Source organism: Pteronotus mesoamericanus, unplaced genomic scaffold, assembly GCF_021234165.1.
Source record: "Pteronotus mesoamericanus isolate MK-2021 breed Mesoamerican mustached bat unplaced genomic scaffold, CSHL_Meso_final contig_41, whole genome shotgun sequence".
NCBI lineage: Eukaryota > Metazoa > Chordata > Mammalia > Chiroptera > Mormoopidae > Pteronotus > Pteronotus mesoamericanus.
In genome coordinates, this window is record NW_026555152.1 from 5414874 (window position 1) to 5429815 (window position 14942).

The following is a 14942-nucleotide window of genomic DNA, read 5'->3' on the forward strand; positions in this document are numbered from 1 at the left end:
CAAAAATAATTGGGGGTCCTTATCGACATGCCCACAGGATATTTCTTTATTCTTCACTTGGTACCCATAATACAATTCTTTCAGACATCTGCTCTCATGGGGTTCCTTCAAGGTGGTAGAAATAAATTTTTATAAGCAAAATCATATGCAAAGATAAAAAGAATTTCTGCCCATTCCAAATGTACCATTAGGCCTTGCCATTTGCTTTATTGTATACTCATAAAGTAAAGAATAACCTCAACCAGAATAGATTTTCACTGATATTTGATATACTTATTATTGGCTCCATACGATGAATTATATTCAACTAAAGCAATATAGCCTTATATTTCTAGCCTACATGACCCCAATGTCTAGAGCAATTAATTCTAACCAGTTCACTTTTATTTATTTATTTATTTATTTATTTATTTATTTTCTGTGTGGGAATTTGGAGGCTGGTCAGTGTAAAATTATGTCCAATGAGACAACACTAGACCAGTACTATGATCCCAACTTACTCTTTGGCTGCATGATGTTTGTGTGGATAGCAAAATCTGAATGCAATAACCAGTTCACTTTTAAATGACCAATTACATTTTACGAAACATTTTAGAGAAATATAGACATGGGTAAATTTATTCTGTGGCTAGTGTGGTTTTATTTGAGTATGTTTATGGTCTTACTTGTATAATGAAAACATGGTTAAAATACATTAACCAGGTAATGTATACATAAGTTAAAGTATGCAAAGTATAGCTTCAGCCACATTTTAGAACACTGTTGCAACAATTTTGCAAATTTTCTTGCAGGGAGAAAGCTTACTATATGAAGATGACTTGTTTTCTATTTAATTTTATTTTTAAAGCCATGTTAATAAAAACCACAAAAACCCTAGATATCTGGTTCATCATTCTGTATTCTTTATTCACTTTTTCAAGTTACCTATTTTGTTGCATTAAGCTGATTGTTAACTATTCATGGACTAGTGCAAAAGAAAAGCACCTTTTTAATAAAGAACTCTGAGTGAGGCTGTAAATGTCAGTTATATTATTTTTAGTATTGTTGGTTATATTTAAATTTTCCTTATAATAAAGCACACTTTTATAATAAACTAAAAAAAAATGTGATACACACACACACACTCAGTGCAATACTATTTAGCCTTAAAAAGGAAGGAAATTCTGTCACATGATACAACATGGATGAACCTTGAAGACATTATGCTCAGTGAAACAAGCCATACACAGAAGGACAAATACCGTGTGATTCCATTTATATAAGGTACCAGAGTAGTCAGATACATAAAGACAGAAATTAGGATGATGGTTGCCAGGAGCTGGGGGGCAGGGAGAAATGGTGAGATGCTATTTAATAGGTACAGAATTTCAGTTTGAGATGGTAAAAAAGTTCTTTGGTTGTATAACAATGTGAATGTACTCAATGCCAATGAACTGTACAGCCTAAAATGATTAAAATGGTAAATTTTATGTCTATATATTTGCCAAGTCTTCTGAGTCTCCTGGGTTTGGGCCTCAGAGGTTTCTGAACAATGCAGATGTTGTCTGTCTAAGGACCAGGGGTGTAGCCGGCACAAGGAAGTGCAACACCGTCCGACCCCTCTCCTCATAGCATCTGGACCCAGTGTCTCACCAAAGCCAAAAGTTGTGCTTGCAGCCCCACGGTCTCAGTCCTCTTTGTTAGTACCATTTTGGACAACAAACGCAAGGCCTCCCCAACTCCACTGGGAACAACCTCTGTCCTTTAAAGGCCTCCTGGAGGGAGCCTCCCCTCACAGCACTTCCACCACAGCGCTCCCCGTAGTTCCTCCCCCACACTAAGGGGAATAGTCCATGCATAAGAATGTAGGTAGAAAGCGCATAAAAGTCAACCAAGAATGAGAAACAGTCTCATGAGAAAATGGCTGAGAGTAGTAATGAAGAGGCATTTAATAAAATAAGAAAAACAGATGGCCAATAAGTGTCAAAGTGATAAATTTCATTTGTAATCACATGAATGGAAGAAAACATGACAAGAATGCATTTTTCATATATTGGGTTGGAAAACATTTTGAAACACTAATAACCAGCGTTGGCATGAGTGTGAGGAAAATGACCTGCATTCTCAGACTGGAGGACAGTAAATACGTACATTTGCGGAGGAACTCAGCAATATACATCGAAAGCCTTCAAAAGATATACACCCTTTGTGTTAAACCACTTCCAGGAGTTTGCTCTTAAGAAACAAGTGGATAAATGCACAAGATTACTCACCGCAGTGTTGTCTATAGCAGAAAAACTATCCAAACTTCCTAAATAATGGCAAAATACATTCTATATAAGAGCACTATACAGCTGTTTTAAATGGTGCTGTGGACTATAGTTCTACCTTTACTTATTTGGAAGGGTGTTCAGCATATATAAATTGGAAAAGCAATTTAAAGAACAAGGACTTTTATTTACAAGGGAAAAACTTGGAATCAATGTTACAGTGGTTGTCTCTGGGTGGAAAATCCAAATTATTTTAATTATGTTTCTGGTTGTTGCTTATCTATATTATCTAAGTTTTCTACAATGATCATGCATCGCTAGAGTTCATTTTTTATCTCCCATTTTGGCACGTGAAGAGGAGTACACAAATCATAGTTACAAATATTAAAGGTGTCTACAGGCTGAGCCCTTGTGTAATGTGGGAGCATGGCAGGCAAACTGAAAAGGCGGTAATAAGAATGAGTGTCAAGGGACAAGCAATGCAGGGGAGCACAGTCCCTTTGGAGGAAGCAGAGTTTCCAATGTTTACCAAGCTCCCCGAGCCAAATGCCATCAAGGACACCGTGAATCTGCAAAGGGCACCAGCTGTGAGTAGAAAGGTAGTTTACCTTCTGCCCTCACCAGCTGCCATTTAAGGGGCACAGGCGTCAGGTGTCAGGCTCGGCATTTGCCGGTATTCTCTCATCTAAGCCCAAGCACAACCATGGCAGGGCGGTGGGGATTGTCCGTGTTTGAAAAGGGGGTGGCTAGTGGGTGCCCCGATTTCAATAGTCTTCCTGATCCCTCCTCCTGCATGCCCCTTCACTCCCTTCCTAGCTCCCACTAAGTGAGTCCTGTGCATGAGCACAGCTTCCTTGAGGGAGGGACAGGCACCGTCTCCCAGCAACAGGCCCAGGGTTAGGCAGTGTCCCTTCCAGCCCTTTCCTGTGAGCCATGTGAGCTGCAAAACAGGGACTTGGCCCTGTCAATCCTGTTTACTTTGCAGCATGACTGAGGGGTCTGGGTTTTGACAGAAGAGCCCCCACATGTTCCCACAGCAACCTGGACATGTCCCAGCAATATTGTGAAAGAGCCATAGTCCAGCTGGGGAACAAGGTCACAGTTACACATTACATACCGTGGGAGGGAGCCAGGCACAGGCCTCCCTCCTGTAGGGCACTTGGGACTTTGTAATCCATGTTTGGTGCTGGGCAGTTTCACAGAACGGCAAGCCTGGAGGGCTCCATGTCCAGCACCCCTTCCCACTACCCTGCCAGCTCCACCTCAGCCAGAAACAATGCCAGTGCTGGGAGCTAACAGAGGGTGATGTTTCTGTGCATTTCTTGAGTGGCAATTCAGAACATCCCTATGCCCATGGGCAGGGCTACACAGGTTGTACCACTGCCTGAGCTCCTGAGGACGCTGCTTGCGCAGACTGAGACGAGGGTCCTCCCGCAGTAACACTAGCGTGGTCTATCTGGGATCCAAACAACTCATATCCAGAACTCACTTTCTCAGTAACCTCACCTATTTCAAACACAAACAAGAACTAGATGGGAAGCAGAAAAACCTTCTGAAGTAGAAATTCGGATTTCTAAAGCCAGAGTTGTGAAATCACTCATTAGCAAGCGAATCAGGCCCTCAGTCAGAGCAATTTGCCTTCACTGGTACATCTGCCATTTGTTGTAATGAAGTACCACAACTGGATGGCTTATAAACAGCAGAAATGTATATCTCCCAGTTCTGGAGACTGGAGGTGCCAGTCTGGTCGGTTTCTGGTGAGCATCCTGTTTTGGTTGCAGTCTCCTAACTTCCCTCATCCTCTCATGGTGGGGGCAGGGAGCTCTTTGTGGTGCCTCTTATAAGGGCACTCATCTTATTCATGAGGTGTCCACCCTCATGCCCTAATTACTCCCCAAAGGCCCTGCCTCCTAATACCAACACATACGGGTTTAGAACTTCAACATGTCGTTTGGGGGGTCAAAAACATTCAGATCACAACATCCCCCAAGTCAGTTTGGTTATCTGGTTTCTAAGTCAACAAAAGGTGAGAAGAGCCTGGGGGTAGAGTGGTTGTCCCATCACACCCCTTTCACTTGGCCTGCGCACCTGTCCCCCTGTCCCCTAGCACCTGAGAATATTGGCTGGTATGGACTCTTAGGTCACCCCTTCTTGGGATAATTGTCTTTGGCAGGAGCAAGGGGTGATTTGGAAGCATCCCCTCTTCCGCACCCTAGACAGCTTACAGACAACGATGGACTGACATACAGGGTCAAAAGATCACTGCCTTGTCTCAAGGTGTAACAAACCTGGGTGCAACTCACACTCCAGAGCTGCCTGTGCACTCAGTCTCCAGGTGAGACCACACCCTTGCTTAGCTTCCCCCTGACCTGTCCTGCTTCCTTTACTGCCATCCTTCCAAAAGCACTCCCTCCAGAAATCCAGAGCGCAGATCCTTGCCTCAGTCTCCGCCTCTAGGAACCTGAATGAGAACTGAGAGCTCAGAAGAGAGCAGGTGCTGACCCATGGCAACAACCCACTGTTTTCAAGCCTGACACTTGGGTGTCATCTTTAACTCCTTCCTCTCCCTCACACCAGATAACACATCAGTGCTGCAATCCACAGTCCTGGCACCTAAGCTGGAATCTGTCTACTCCTCTCTGTGCCTGTGACACCGCCCAAGCACAGGCCACCGTCATTTCCCACAGGTCGTGCTGCTACCAGTTGAGCTTCTATCCAATATGTTCACCTGATGTCACCAGAGACAGCCAACCAGACCGTGACACTCCCCTGGTCAAACTGCTCAATGACTCCCACTCTATTTAGAATGCAGTTCTGCTTGACAAGACCAGACTTGACCAGGGCTGTGCTGACCACTACGTTCATCTCTCTACCATCTTTCACCCCATCACCCCCAGCAATCCCATAGCCTGACTCCCCTCAGGACATCAGAACTGCTCTGAGTATCTTGATTGTGTGTGAGAATCTCTGGTACCCTGGGCATGCTATCTATAATGCTCTTCCCCGCCTCTTTGCCTGGTCCACTCATTCCTGTCCATTCTTCAAGGTGGGGCTTGGATGTTGTTTCCCACCATTAACTGCCCAGATCTCTCTGTGTGCCCCTTTACTGTTTATGTTCCTTATCAAAACAATTGCTTGTGTTCTTGGCCTCGTGCCCATGAGGTCAGGGTGGGGAATGTTTTATGTAATGGGCCATAACTAGGTAGTATGTCTGTAATAAAGGAACGCAATGACAGTGGGTGGCCTGATTTTAAGAACTTGGAAAGCATAGCCACCTGAGGCCACTAGTATAGGACAAAAAGGTCTTCCCACTTACTCTAATGGCCGCTGAAGCATTCCTGCACCAGAGTCCAAAGTAGTCTATTCTGACACAGAGAAGGAGAAACTAGCAGGTTCTTTGGGAAACTCTGATGTTAATGGGACAAGTTCCAATTCTTGGCTCTAGTCACTCTGGCCTTGAACAAGCAAATAGGTTGTAGCTCTGGCCTGCAGTTCCATCCATCTGGAACTCTGCTCCCCAGGTACCTGCATGGTCTGCTCCCTACCTCCTGCACTTTTGAGGTGATTGACATGCCTCTCAGTGAGACCTTTCCAAACAGCGCTATTTCAAACCTCAACTCCCCTGTTCCTCACGTGCCAGCACCCAATTCCCTTCTCTGTTTTGTTCTCCTCCACAGCAGTTACCACTCCCTAGCATACCAATTATTTTACATATTTGACTTGTTTTGTGTCTGTCTCCTGATAGACTGTGAGCTCCATGAGGGCCAGGCTGATGGGTTTTTCCTGTTGTGTTGAGTGCTGTGTACACACAACATAGCAGGCACCCAGAAGCTCTTTGTTGAATGAATGTATAAGGTCAAAGCATATAGCTGAAAATGGACACATAGGACAGAGTAATGCAAATTTTGAAATGAGATTCAGGAAGCCTAAAGCCCAGAAACTTTGAAGCTTGGCTTGGCAGGTGGCCTGATAACAAAAGACAGTTTGGTGAAGACAGATATTCAATCCTGGTTCTTTCCCTTTGTTTTCCCTATCAGTGAAAATGATCTTAAAGCCAGAAGAGCAGAAAGATTATGTAACAGTATATTTTGGCTCTGAGATACTCATGAGGAAAGATAAACAACTTTTTTCTTTTCTATCACATCAAGCTTTATCCTACCTCTCCTTCCAGTGTTAGCAGGAAATCCAGTGTCCATGATTTTTTGGAGGTCCCTTTCCTTCTGTTGTTCAAGAGTCCTTGAGGGTGAAGGCAGTGCTTAAAAATGCCTGCATGCCACTTGGCAGTGCCTCCTGCCTTGACCCAGACCATGCATGAGAGAGCATGAGACCCCAGATGATTTTCTCACCCTCTCTTCTAGACCTGGGCACAGACCCATATCAAATTCTGGTTAACAGGGAAGTGTGGTTCAATTGGTTGAGTATTGTCCTGAAAAGTGAAGGGTCGCTGGTTCAGTTCCCAGTCAGAGCACATTCCTAGGTTGTGGGTTCCATCCCAGGTCAGAGTGGGTACAAGAGGCAACCAATCGAGGTTTCTCTCTCATGTTGGTATTTCTCTCCCTCTATTTCTTCCTCTTTTCCCCTCTTTGTAAAAAAAAAAAGAAGAAGAAGAAGAAGAAGAAGAGGAAGAAGAGGAAGAAGAAGGCGGGAAAATAGGCAACAGGCATTGAAAGTTTTCCATCAATTTAGATAAGGCAGATCCAAGCAAGGACCTCCCAGGGAGCCAGGGGAGGTGCATCAGAGGCATAGAGATGGTTAGGAATCTTTGAGAAATCATAGGAAATGATGAGAAGCAAAGGGACTGGGAATATGCAAAGTTGAGGGGGCACATAACAAGGTGGACACCAAAAATTATATACCAATGAATGTGACCTTGAGTCCCAACGAAAGTTTAGGTTAGATTACCAGACCAATGATATGTTATTAAGCTAATGTTTCATGTACATTAAGGAGAAGAATAAATAATTCTGGGGAGTTAACTTTTGTCCAGTTAACCTCACACCCCATTAATTTCTTGACAGATTGAAATGCATGATAAAAGTGCCTTCATTTGGGAAAGAGATGATTTAGGAGTCTCCTTGATACTTATCTCTGTAGACGAGGAAATGTTGGCCAGATGAGTCAGCCCCAACACATACAATGTACACCCACTGTGCTGTGCTAGACACTGAAATCACAGAAATGAATAAAACATGGTCCTTGTCTTGGAGAAACATAGCCTAGTGAGTGACACAGCTTTGTAAAGAAGTAATTATGATGCACTTTGATAAACGCTGTAACTGAGTCATTTACAAAGCGCTGCATGCAACAGTACAAGTGTGACTTTATAGCTGGTTGAAGAACATTCATTATTCAATGTCAAGGTGGAGGGAGGGCTCTACTACTGCATCACAAAGACTGATACCAATTTTGTGTTGCCCAAGCTCTTTTTTTAAAGATTACATGAAAACATCAAAGTTATGTTGATTAATTTTGCCAATGACATCAACTTGTGGAGGACAGTTAATGCATTTGTTGTAGATCATGGCTCAGAAAAACATTCAAAACCTAGAAAAGGTATGTCAAAATGAAAAGATAAAATCGAATAAGGAAAAATGGAAAGTCTCCAACTTGTACTGTGATCTGATTTTCAGGAAAGCTATCTGAAAAGGTTCCCAAAGGTTTAGATGTCTGCAAGGTCAATGAAAACGAACCTTAGTAAAGGACGGCTACAAGCTGAATAAGCAGTTTGGGGGGGCTACAATAATAGCAGTGTGATATCCAGAACAATGGTGTTAGTTCCACCCTATTCTGTACTGATTAGACTGCTTCTGGAAAATTGTAATTAACTGAAGGTGCTCAACCAGGATGGCAGAGTCCTTGGAAACTGAGAGGTAGCTGGAGATCCAAGGATCTGGGGCTGCTCCATCCTGTCAGCACAGAAGCCCAATGGGACCCGCCCTCCTCTTCCCCTCCCCCGCCCCCAGAATGAAGGGACCCATTCCCGTTCCCAAGCAATGAATTAATGGGGTCTAGAAACTGTTTTATAGCTCTGTGTTAAGGGCCCTGCTCTACTCTGGCACTGTAAGCCTGCAGCTCCTTTTCTTCCTCCTACAAGGAGGGATGACTAACTTCCTTTTGCTGAAGTCTCTTGGGTCATTGGAGGTTTCCCTGTAACCATTTGCTTAACTTCAGCTGGTTCCTTTCTTCCATTATGCCTTTCTGATGATCATAATGATGAAAAAGAAGAAGAAGAAGACAGGGAAATAGGCAACAGGCATTGAAAGTTTCCTCTGGCTCCCTGGCTCCCTGGGAGGTCCTTGCTTGGATCTGCCTTATCTAAACTGATGGAAAACTTTCAATGCCTGTTGCCTATTTCCCCATCTCTTCTTCTCTGCTCCTTCTCCACCAGTCACATCGCAGATGGAGTCTCCTCAATAAGCTGGTCTTGTGTTGGCACTGCTCTACTTTTGCACGCCTGTCCTTTCCATCCTGCCCCATCTCTCTTTCCTTGGATCTTGATGGCTGCTGGACCTGTATGTGCCAAACCTCGAACTGATTTCTAAATGTTAGCTTTCCTTCTGCCTCATGCCTACTCCAACCAGTTCCTCTGACACATGCAAGCACACACTCGTGGGTACACATGCCTATATACACACACTCCTATTCACAACTCTCCAATTCCCCTGCCCTGGCTGTTCTCCCAACCCCTCAAATCCAGAGTGCTTTGATCTGTTGTGCCAAGATGGGTGAGCATTTTTCTGTGGCAGAGTTCAGCTCAGTAAGAGAAACAATGCTGTTAAGACTCTTTGGCTCAGGAGTATTGTGGAAGGAATTCCTATGTTTGTGGGAACTTAGACCAGGCTAGGGTCCCCAGATATAGCTATATACCATCTTGTTTAACTGCAGATTCCAGGACCCACTTCAAACCTACTACGTTAGAATTCAGTTTGGGAGGTAAGAATCTGTATTCACAGCAAGTTGACCCCTGGTCCTGAAACAGGCATCTGGTTCAATTGACTGCCTCTAAAGTGAAGATCACATTTATGCTTTTCATAATGATGACTCTGAGAGGTCAAGAAATTGTTCAAAATGTTAAACTGTTTAAAAGGTTAAGTTTCAGCCCTAACCGGTGTGGCTCAGTTGTTTGGAGCATTGTCCTGTAACTGAAAGGTTGTGGGTTCGTTCCCCTGTGCAGGTGTATATGGGAAGCTCTTCTCACACTGATGTTTCTCTCTCTCTTTTCCTCTCTCTAATAAGCAATTAAAAAAAAAAAGTCCTCAGGTGAGGATTAAAAAAAAGGTAAGTTTCAAAGCTCCTCATTTCTTAACACTGCCTGCAAAGTCAGGATTGCCGTTCTTCATGTTCAAGGGTGCCCTTGCTGTTGGGGATTACTTCTTGTTTGTGTAGCAGCTGGAAGGTCAAACACACAAATGCCAGGTCTTTCCAAAGGCTACACTCCTGAAGTGTTTATGGGGGGATTCCTCAGGGAACTGGCATGGCCTTGCTTGATAAGCACACTCTTAGCCTTGGTCTGCCTCTGCAGACGCTGAGAACAGTCCCGAACATCTGCTTTCTTCTTGATCTCGTGAGCCCTATAGGTGAGTCCATGGTGTCAGGGTTGGGAGCCAGCACATGACAAACAACTGTTCTGGTTAAAGGTACAGGAGATCAGACCCCAACTCCATTCCCCTTTGTCACACAGCCTGGCCTTGGTTTTCCTTCTCCCTAAAGCAAAAGAGTTTTGAGCTCTTATCATTTAGTAGCTGAGATTAGCATCTCTAATCTCTTTAATTACATATATATATATATATATACACACACACACATAATATATATAAAAGTAATAAAAATAAATAGGGGTGTGTGTATATATAAATATGTAATATTTATATATATGACCTGCCATTTATCTGACCAATTCCTAACCCTTCTATCAGGGCCATACACTCTCTCTGTTTCAATATATCATCTTCCCACAAATGAAATTTTTCCCATATCTAAAAAGAGGCCAATAGTAACATTATCCATAGTCATAGTAGAATGATCTTACTTCTCAATGTTACATTTTATTCCACCATACACCGAGATTCAGGTAAACATATGCAAATAAACTAGAACACATTTCATTAATGCTGAATTTGAAGGGACAATTTTTTTTTTTTACTGAACGACCCCAGAACAGTTGCAGAAATAGCTGCAGTGACCTCCATGTTGGGACAGAGAGAGGACAGGCAGAGGGGGAAGCATGCAAAGGCTTAGATGTCCCGGGAGATCTTCCCGGGAACGGATATGCATTCAAAAACCAGAAATCCCACAACAGCTGCTCAGAGCCATTGATGCCCATGAAATCCACCCACCGTAAATCCTGGGCCTTGGTGAGATTTGTGCTTGAATTTGGAGGCAAAACAAGAATTTTCTAATATCAAAGGAAGACACCAACAGAGTCAGAGACTTTTTACTGCTTTTGAAAAGGCAAGAGCACGTACGGGGTCCTGCTCATCCCACCGTGGGCAGGACAGGGAAGGTGTGTTGCCCTTCCTCTCCACTCTGCCACTCTAATGTGTCTGTCTCAGTGCTGGAGAGGTGTGGCACACAGGACAAGGTCCATAATAGATCCTGTCAGAGGCCATCACTGATCCACGAGGAGTCAGGAGAGGAGAAATGCTGTCTGCACTGGTCTTTGTGGCTCCTTGGCTGCCCTTGACAACTACTCCCTTTGGCAGGTGAGAGAAGCTCTACAGGGGCTGTGTGTACTCTTGCCTTTGGGAGGAATCACTTTTATGTTTGTCACTGGTTTTATCAGCCTGGTCTGTGAATCTGTGAGTTCTATTAAATAACAGATAGATGGCAAGCAGCGATGGGCGCCTGGCTCATTGTCACTTCCTGGTTGCAAAGCAAGTATGTTGTTTTGAGGCGGGACCAGGGTGATGGTGTAGAAATGGGGCCATCCACACAGGTAGCTGGTGCCATAGGAAGATCCTTAGGACAGTCCCCTTGCCCTAAAATATCTTTGTAAAGAGGACATCGTGGTGCTTGAGTTCCCACCATCACAGTTTCTTTTTCAGTTAAGTGACTTCATAAAGCCACTACTCAAATGGAAGAAGTAAGGAATTGATGCAGTGATTCCATGAGTACTTGTCTAGTCCCAGTTAGTTTATAAAAGTAATTAAGTAAATCTAGCGGAGACCAAGTGCAAGTATGGTTTGGTGTGAGAGGGTCAGGACCACGGGTGTGGCTTGGAGGATGCGAAGCACCTGCGACTGCCAGGCACATGGAGAATGAGGGCTCTGGGCAACTAGCAGCAGGAGGGGGCAGAGTTGGGGTGAGGGTGTGGGTGCAGAAGGAGCAGAATAGGTCACAACAGCCTGGGAGTCTTGTGAACAAATAATTTTCACAGTAGAGGTGATGTCACAGTGGACTTCACATGCAACTTCTATCTATTAAAACTAGGTGGAGGAAATGCAGGCAGAATTGGTCTAAAAAGCAGCACAAATTTACCTTGAAAAACAGCTTGTTTTCATCACCAGAAATCATTTGTTGATTGTTATGCTTAGGATCTGAACAAAAGAGTACCGCAAATTCAATCTCTGCCTCCTTCAAAGCTTGCCAATCCAAGAGAGACACATAAGTAGGGCCCAGAGAGCAGGGAGGAAAAAAAAAAACAACCCATCTAAACGTGAATAGGCAGCCGAGCTATTTATGGCCTGTGTAACTCTGGAATGCACAGCTGCAGGCGGTGGCAGCACAGCTGGGAACGAGCAAGGGGCAGACCAATCAGGATTCATCCTTCCTCCTCAGTATTTAGAGTCCCTGCCAGGTGTCAAGCCCAGCACTAGGAATCTTGAGGTGTTATACATGATGAAGAAAATCCAGTCCTTGTTGTCAGGGAGGTTACCAGTAAAAGTATACACACAATCTAGCAGTAAGAGCACAGATGTGAAGTCAGACAAGCTGCCACCAGAATTCAGTTTCATGGTGCCACTCTGAGCAGCTGTTTCCTCTTCTGTGACAAGGGGTGATGGTATCTCCCTCCCAGGGTTGTGTAAACACTGAAGGAGCTAATAAAAGTCCTAATGAAATGACTAACCCAATAAATGTTTGTTTCCCTCCATCCTTCCACAAATTACCCTAATGCAAGGCAGAAAGTGATGCGCCACAAGAGAGGAGAAGAAAAGTGTTGAGAGTTCAGAGAATGGAGGAGCAATTATTTACAGCCAGGGGAGCTCAGAAAAGAGTTCATGGAAGAGGTGGCATTGCATTTGGCTTTGAAGGTTTAGATATGCAGAAACAGGAGGAGGGAACAACATGGGTGAAGTCCAGGGGCAGGAGAATAGCTGGAGTAGCAGATAATGTCGGGAGATAACCCGGGGCCATGTCATTGAGGGCCCTGAGGCCGCTAAGATTAAACTTCAGGTATAATCAAAGGTATTTGGGAAGGAAAGGTGGGGTTAGTCAAGCTTTGATTTATACATATAAATCTTATCACTGGGCTTTTAGGAATTGGAGAGAGATTCTTATCAATTCTAGAGACTAAGAGTTATGACAAAAGGTAATGATGGGCTAAATGACAGCGGTAAAATGGAATAAAAAGTAGCTGGGAGATTCAATAAGTAGACTCCATGGGTGAAAAGCACAGAAGAACCCTTGTGTACATTTGTAGCCTCAGTGACAGAAAGGATGGTTGCCTCTTTAACAGACACAGGAGAAATATAAACTGGTGAAGTCTGTTCTGAACTATTCAGACTTCTGGAAAAAAAAGAACTGCAGGCAACTTAGACACATTGAACTAGAGCTCATAAGAGAGGTCCCATGCAGGAAGATCTGTCTGTGAGTCACCAACATCAAGAATGATGGAGATGATGATGAAGAGAAAAGAAGAGAGCTGAGGTCAGAGCTCTGGGACGTGGGCATCATGGGGTAGAGGAGGAAGGAGCGGGAGAGGAGGCAGGAGCATCAGAGGGACTGGAGGATGGACGGTGAATGCAGCCTCCTGGAAGCCCGAGTAAGGGGAGCTCCTGGCAGAGGGGGAGCTGACTAGTGACACATGGTGCAGAGAGGCTCAAGAAAACAAGGAATAAGACTTTTGCAATTCAAAGCTCATTGACAGTATCTCTTTTATACCTTATTCATTTTTGTTGATGGACTCTCTTTTTGTTTTTGGAATTGGCATGAATAACTTTTGTAACAACAACAAACATTGCTAATGATCTTGAACAGGTAAATCCCAGATTGCAAAGGCCGAAGGGAGAGTCCAAAGCTAGGAAGTATAGTGATGATTTTAGATGTGTTGCTCTTTGAGAAGTTTCACGACCAAGGGGAGAAAGATACAGCTCAAGTAAGAAAGATACAGCTCAAGTAAGCCCAGAGCCGAGGGAAGGCGGCAGTGATGCGTTGGGACTCGCCTACCTTTTGAAGAGCTGGCTATTAAATTCCAGGGAATTCTGTGAGCTTCTTGTTAAACTGGGTTGAAATACTCCCACAATGGGAGTGTTTATACAAATGCTACAAATCATCCACCTCCTCTTACCCCTAGCCAGCTGTAAACACTTGCTTGTTAAGGTGGAGGAGGCAAGCATGTTTCTGGGCTGTATGGATAAATACAACAGAGAGGGAGAGGTTGAAAACTGGATTAAGGTAGAGAGAGGGGAGGCTGGCAGAAGGGAGGGGAAGCAGTGCCAAGGTTTCTCAAAAACCAGGTATCACTACACCTGGCAGGGGCACTGAGGTTAAGGAGGATGTGGGGTCATGAGGACAAAATGTTAGAAGGGTCATTGCATGGACTTAGATGAATGAGTTAATGAACCTTCTAACCTACCTGACTTAACTGAGCTAATAAGCTTCAACTCCATATCTCAGCAACTGAAAGAAATTAGGTCAAATTAATAAAAATATGCTTGAGGAAAAATAACTTCTTTCTTTTAATCTTCACTCAAAGATATGTTTATTGATTTCCTTTTTTAGAGAAAGAGAGAGAGAGAGAAACATCAATAGGTTGCCTCCCGTGTGCGCCCAACTGGTGATCAAAGCCACAACTTCGGCACGTGCCCTGATCTAGTACTGAACCTGCAAACTTTGGGCGGATGGGACAGCACCTCAACCAACTGAGCCACCCAGCCAGGATCAGGGAAAAAATAATTTTAAGTGAAGCTGGAAGGCAAAACCTTCATTGTGCTATGGTACATCTTTGGGTGCTGTGCTTGATGCCTTAGAAGTTTCATCATTGCCAATGTTGAGACTTATTGTGGTAATCTCTGAGTTTCGTAAAATCATTCAATTCCATTACCCAGGAGAGCAGCTCAGCCATCCCAAACAAGAACTGGAAAAGAAGGCACATATAAGTTTGAATAAATGTGACTCTGAAATATGACATTCTCCATTTTCTTACCTAGGAGAAAATAAACAGTCCAGCTTGACCAGAATGCTAGACTGAGACTTGAAACATGGTTCTATGGAGACTGTAACCCTAAAGCCATATTTGAAATTTTTTCTTTCAAATAAGATGTCTGAGATCTGCTCTTTCCTGATACCCCTACGATATATTCCTTCACCTTTCAGAATTTTTATTTAATTTTAAAAGGTCTTAAAATAAAAGTATGTTTTATCCTAATTATATCTAACTTTCATTATAGGTTTTATTAAAGTGTTCTGTGTAGTCTCACACACACGCACACACAAGAAAAGAAAGTACAGAGAAGGGTGGGAGAGAGAAAAAAA

General features: G+C 43.7%; 1 non-coding gene across 1 annotated transcript; it reads right to left on the reverse strand.

Moving 5' to 3' along the window:
* Window positions 1-416: 416 nt before the first annotated feature.
* LOC129073543 (small nucleolar RNA SNORA23) lies at window positions 417-617 on the reverse strand. The gene has a single exon (XR_008529451.1). It is a non-coding gene; the product is annotated as a small nucleolar RNA SNORA23 (small nucleolar RNA).
* Window positions 618-14942: the final 14325 nt, after the last annotated feature.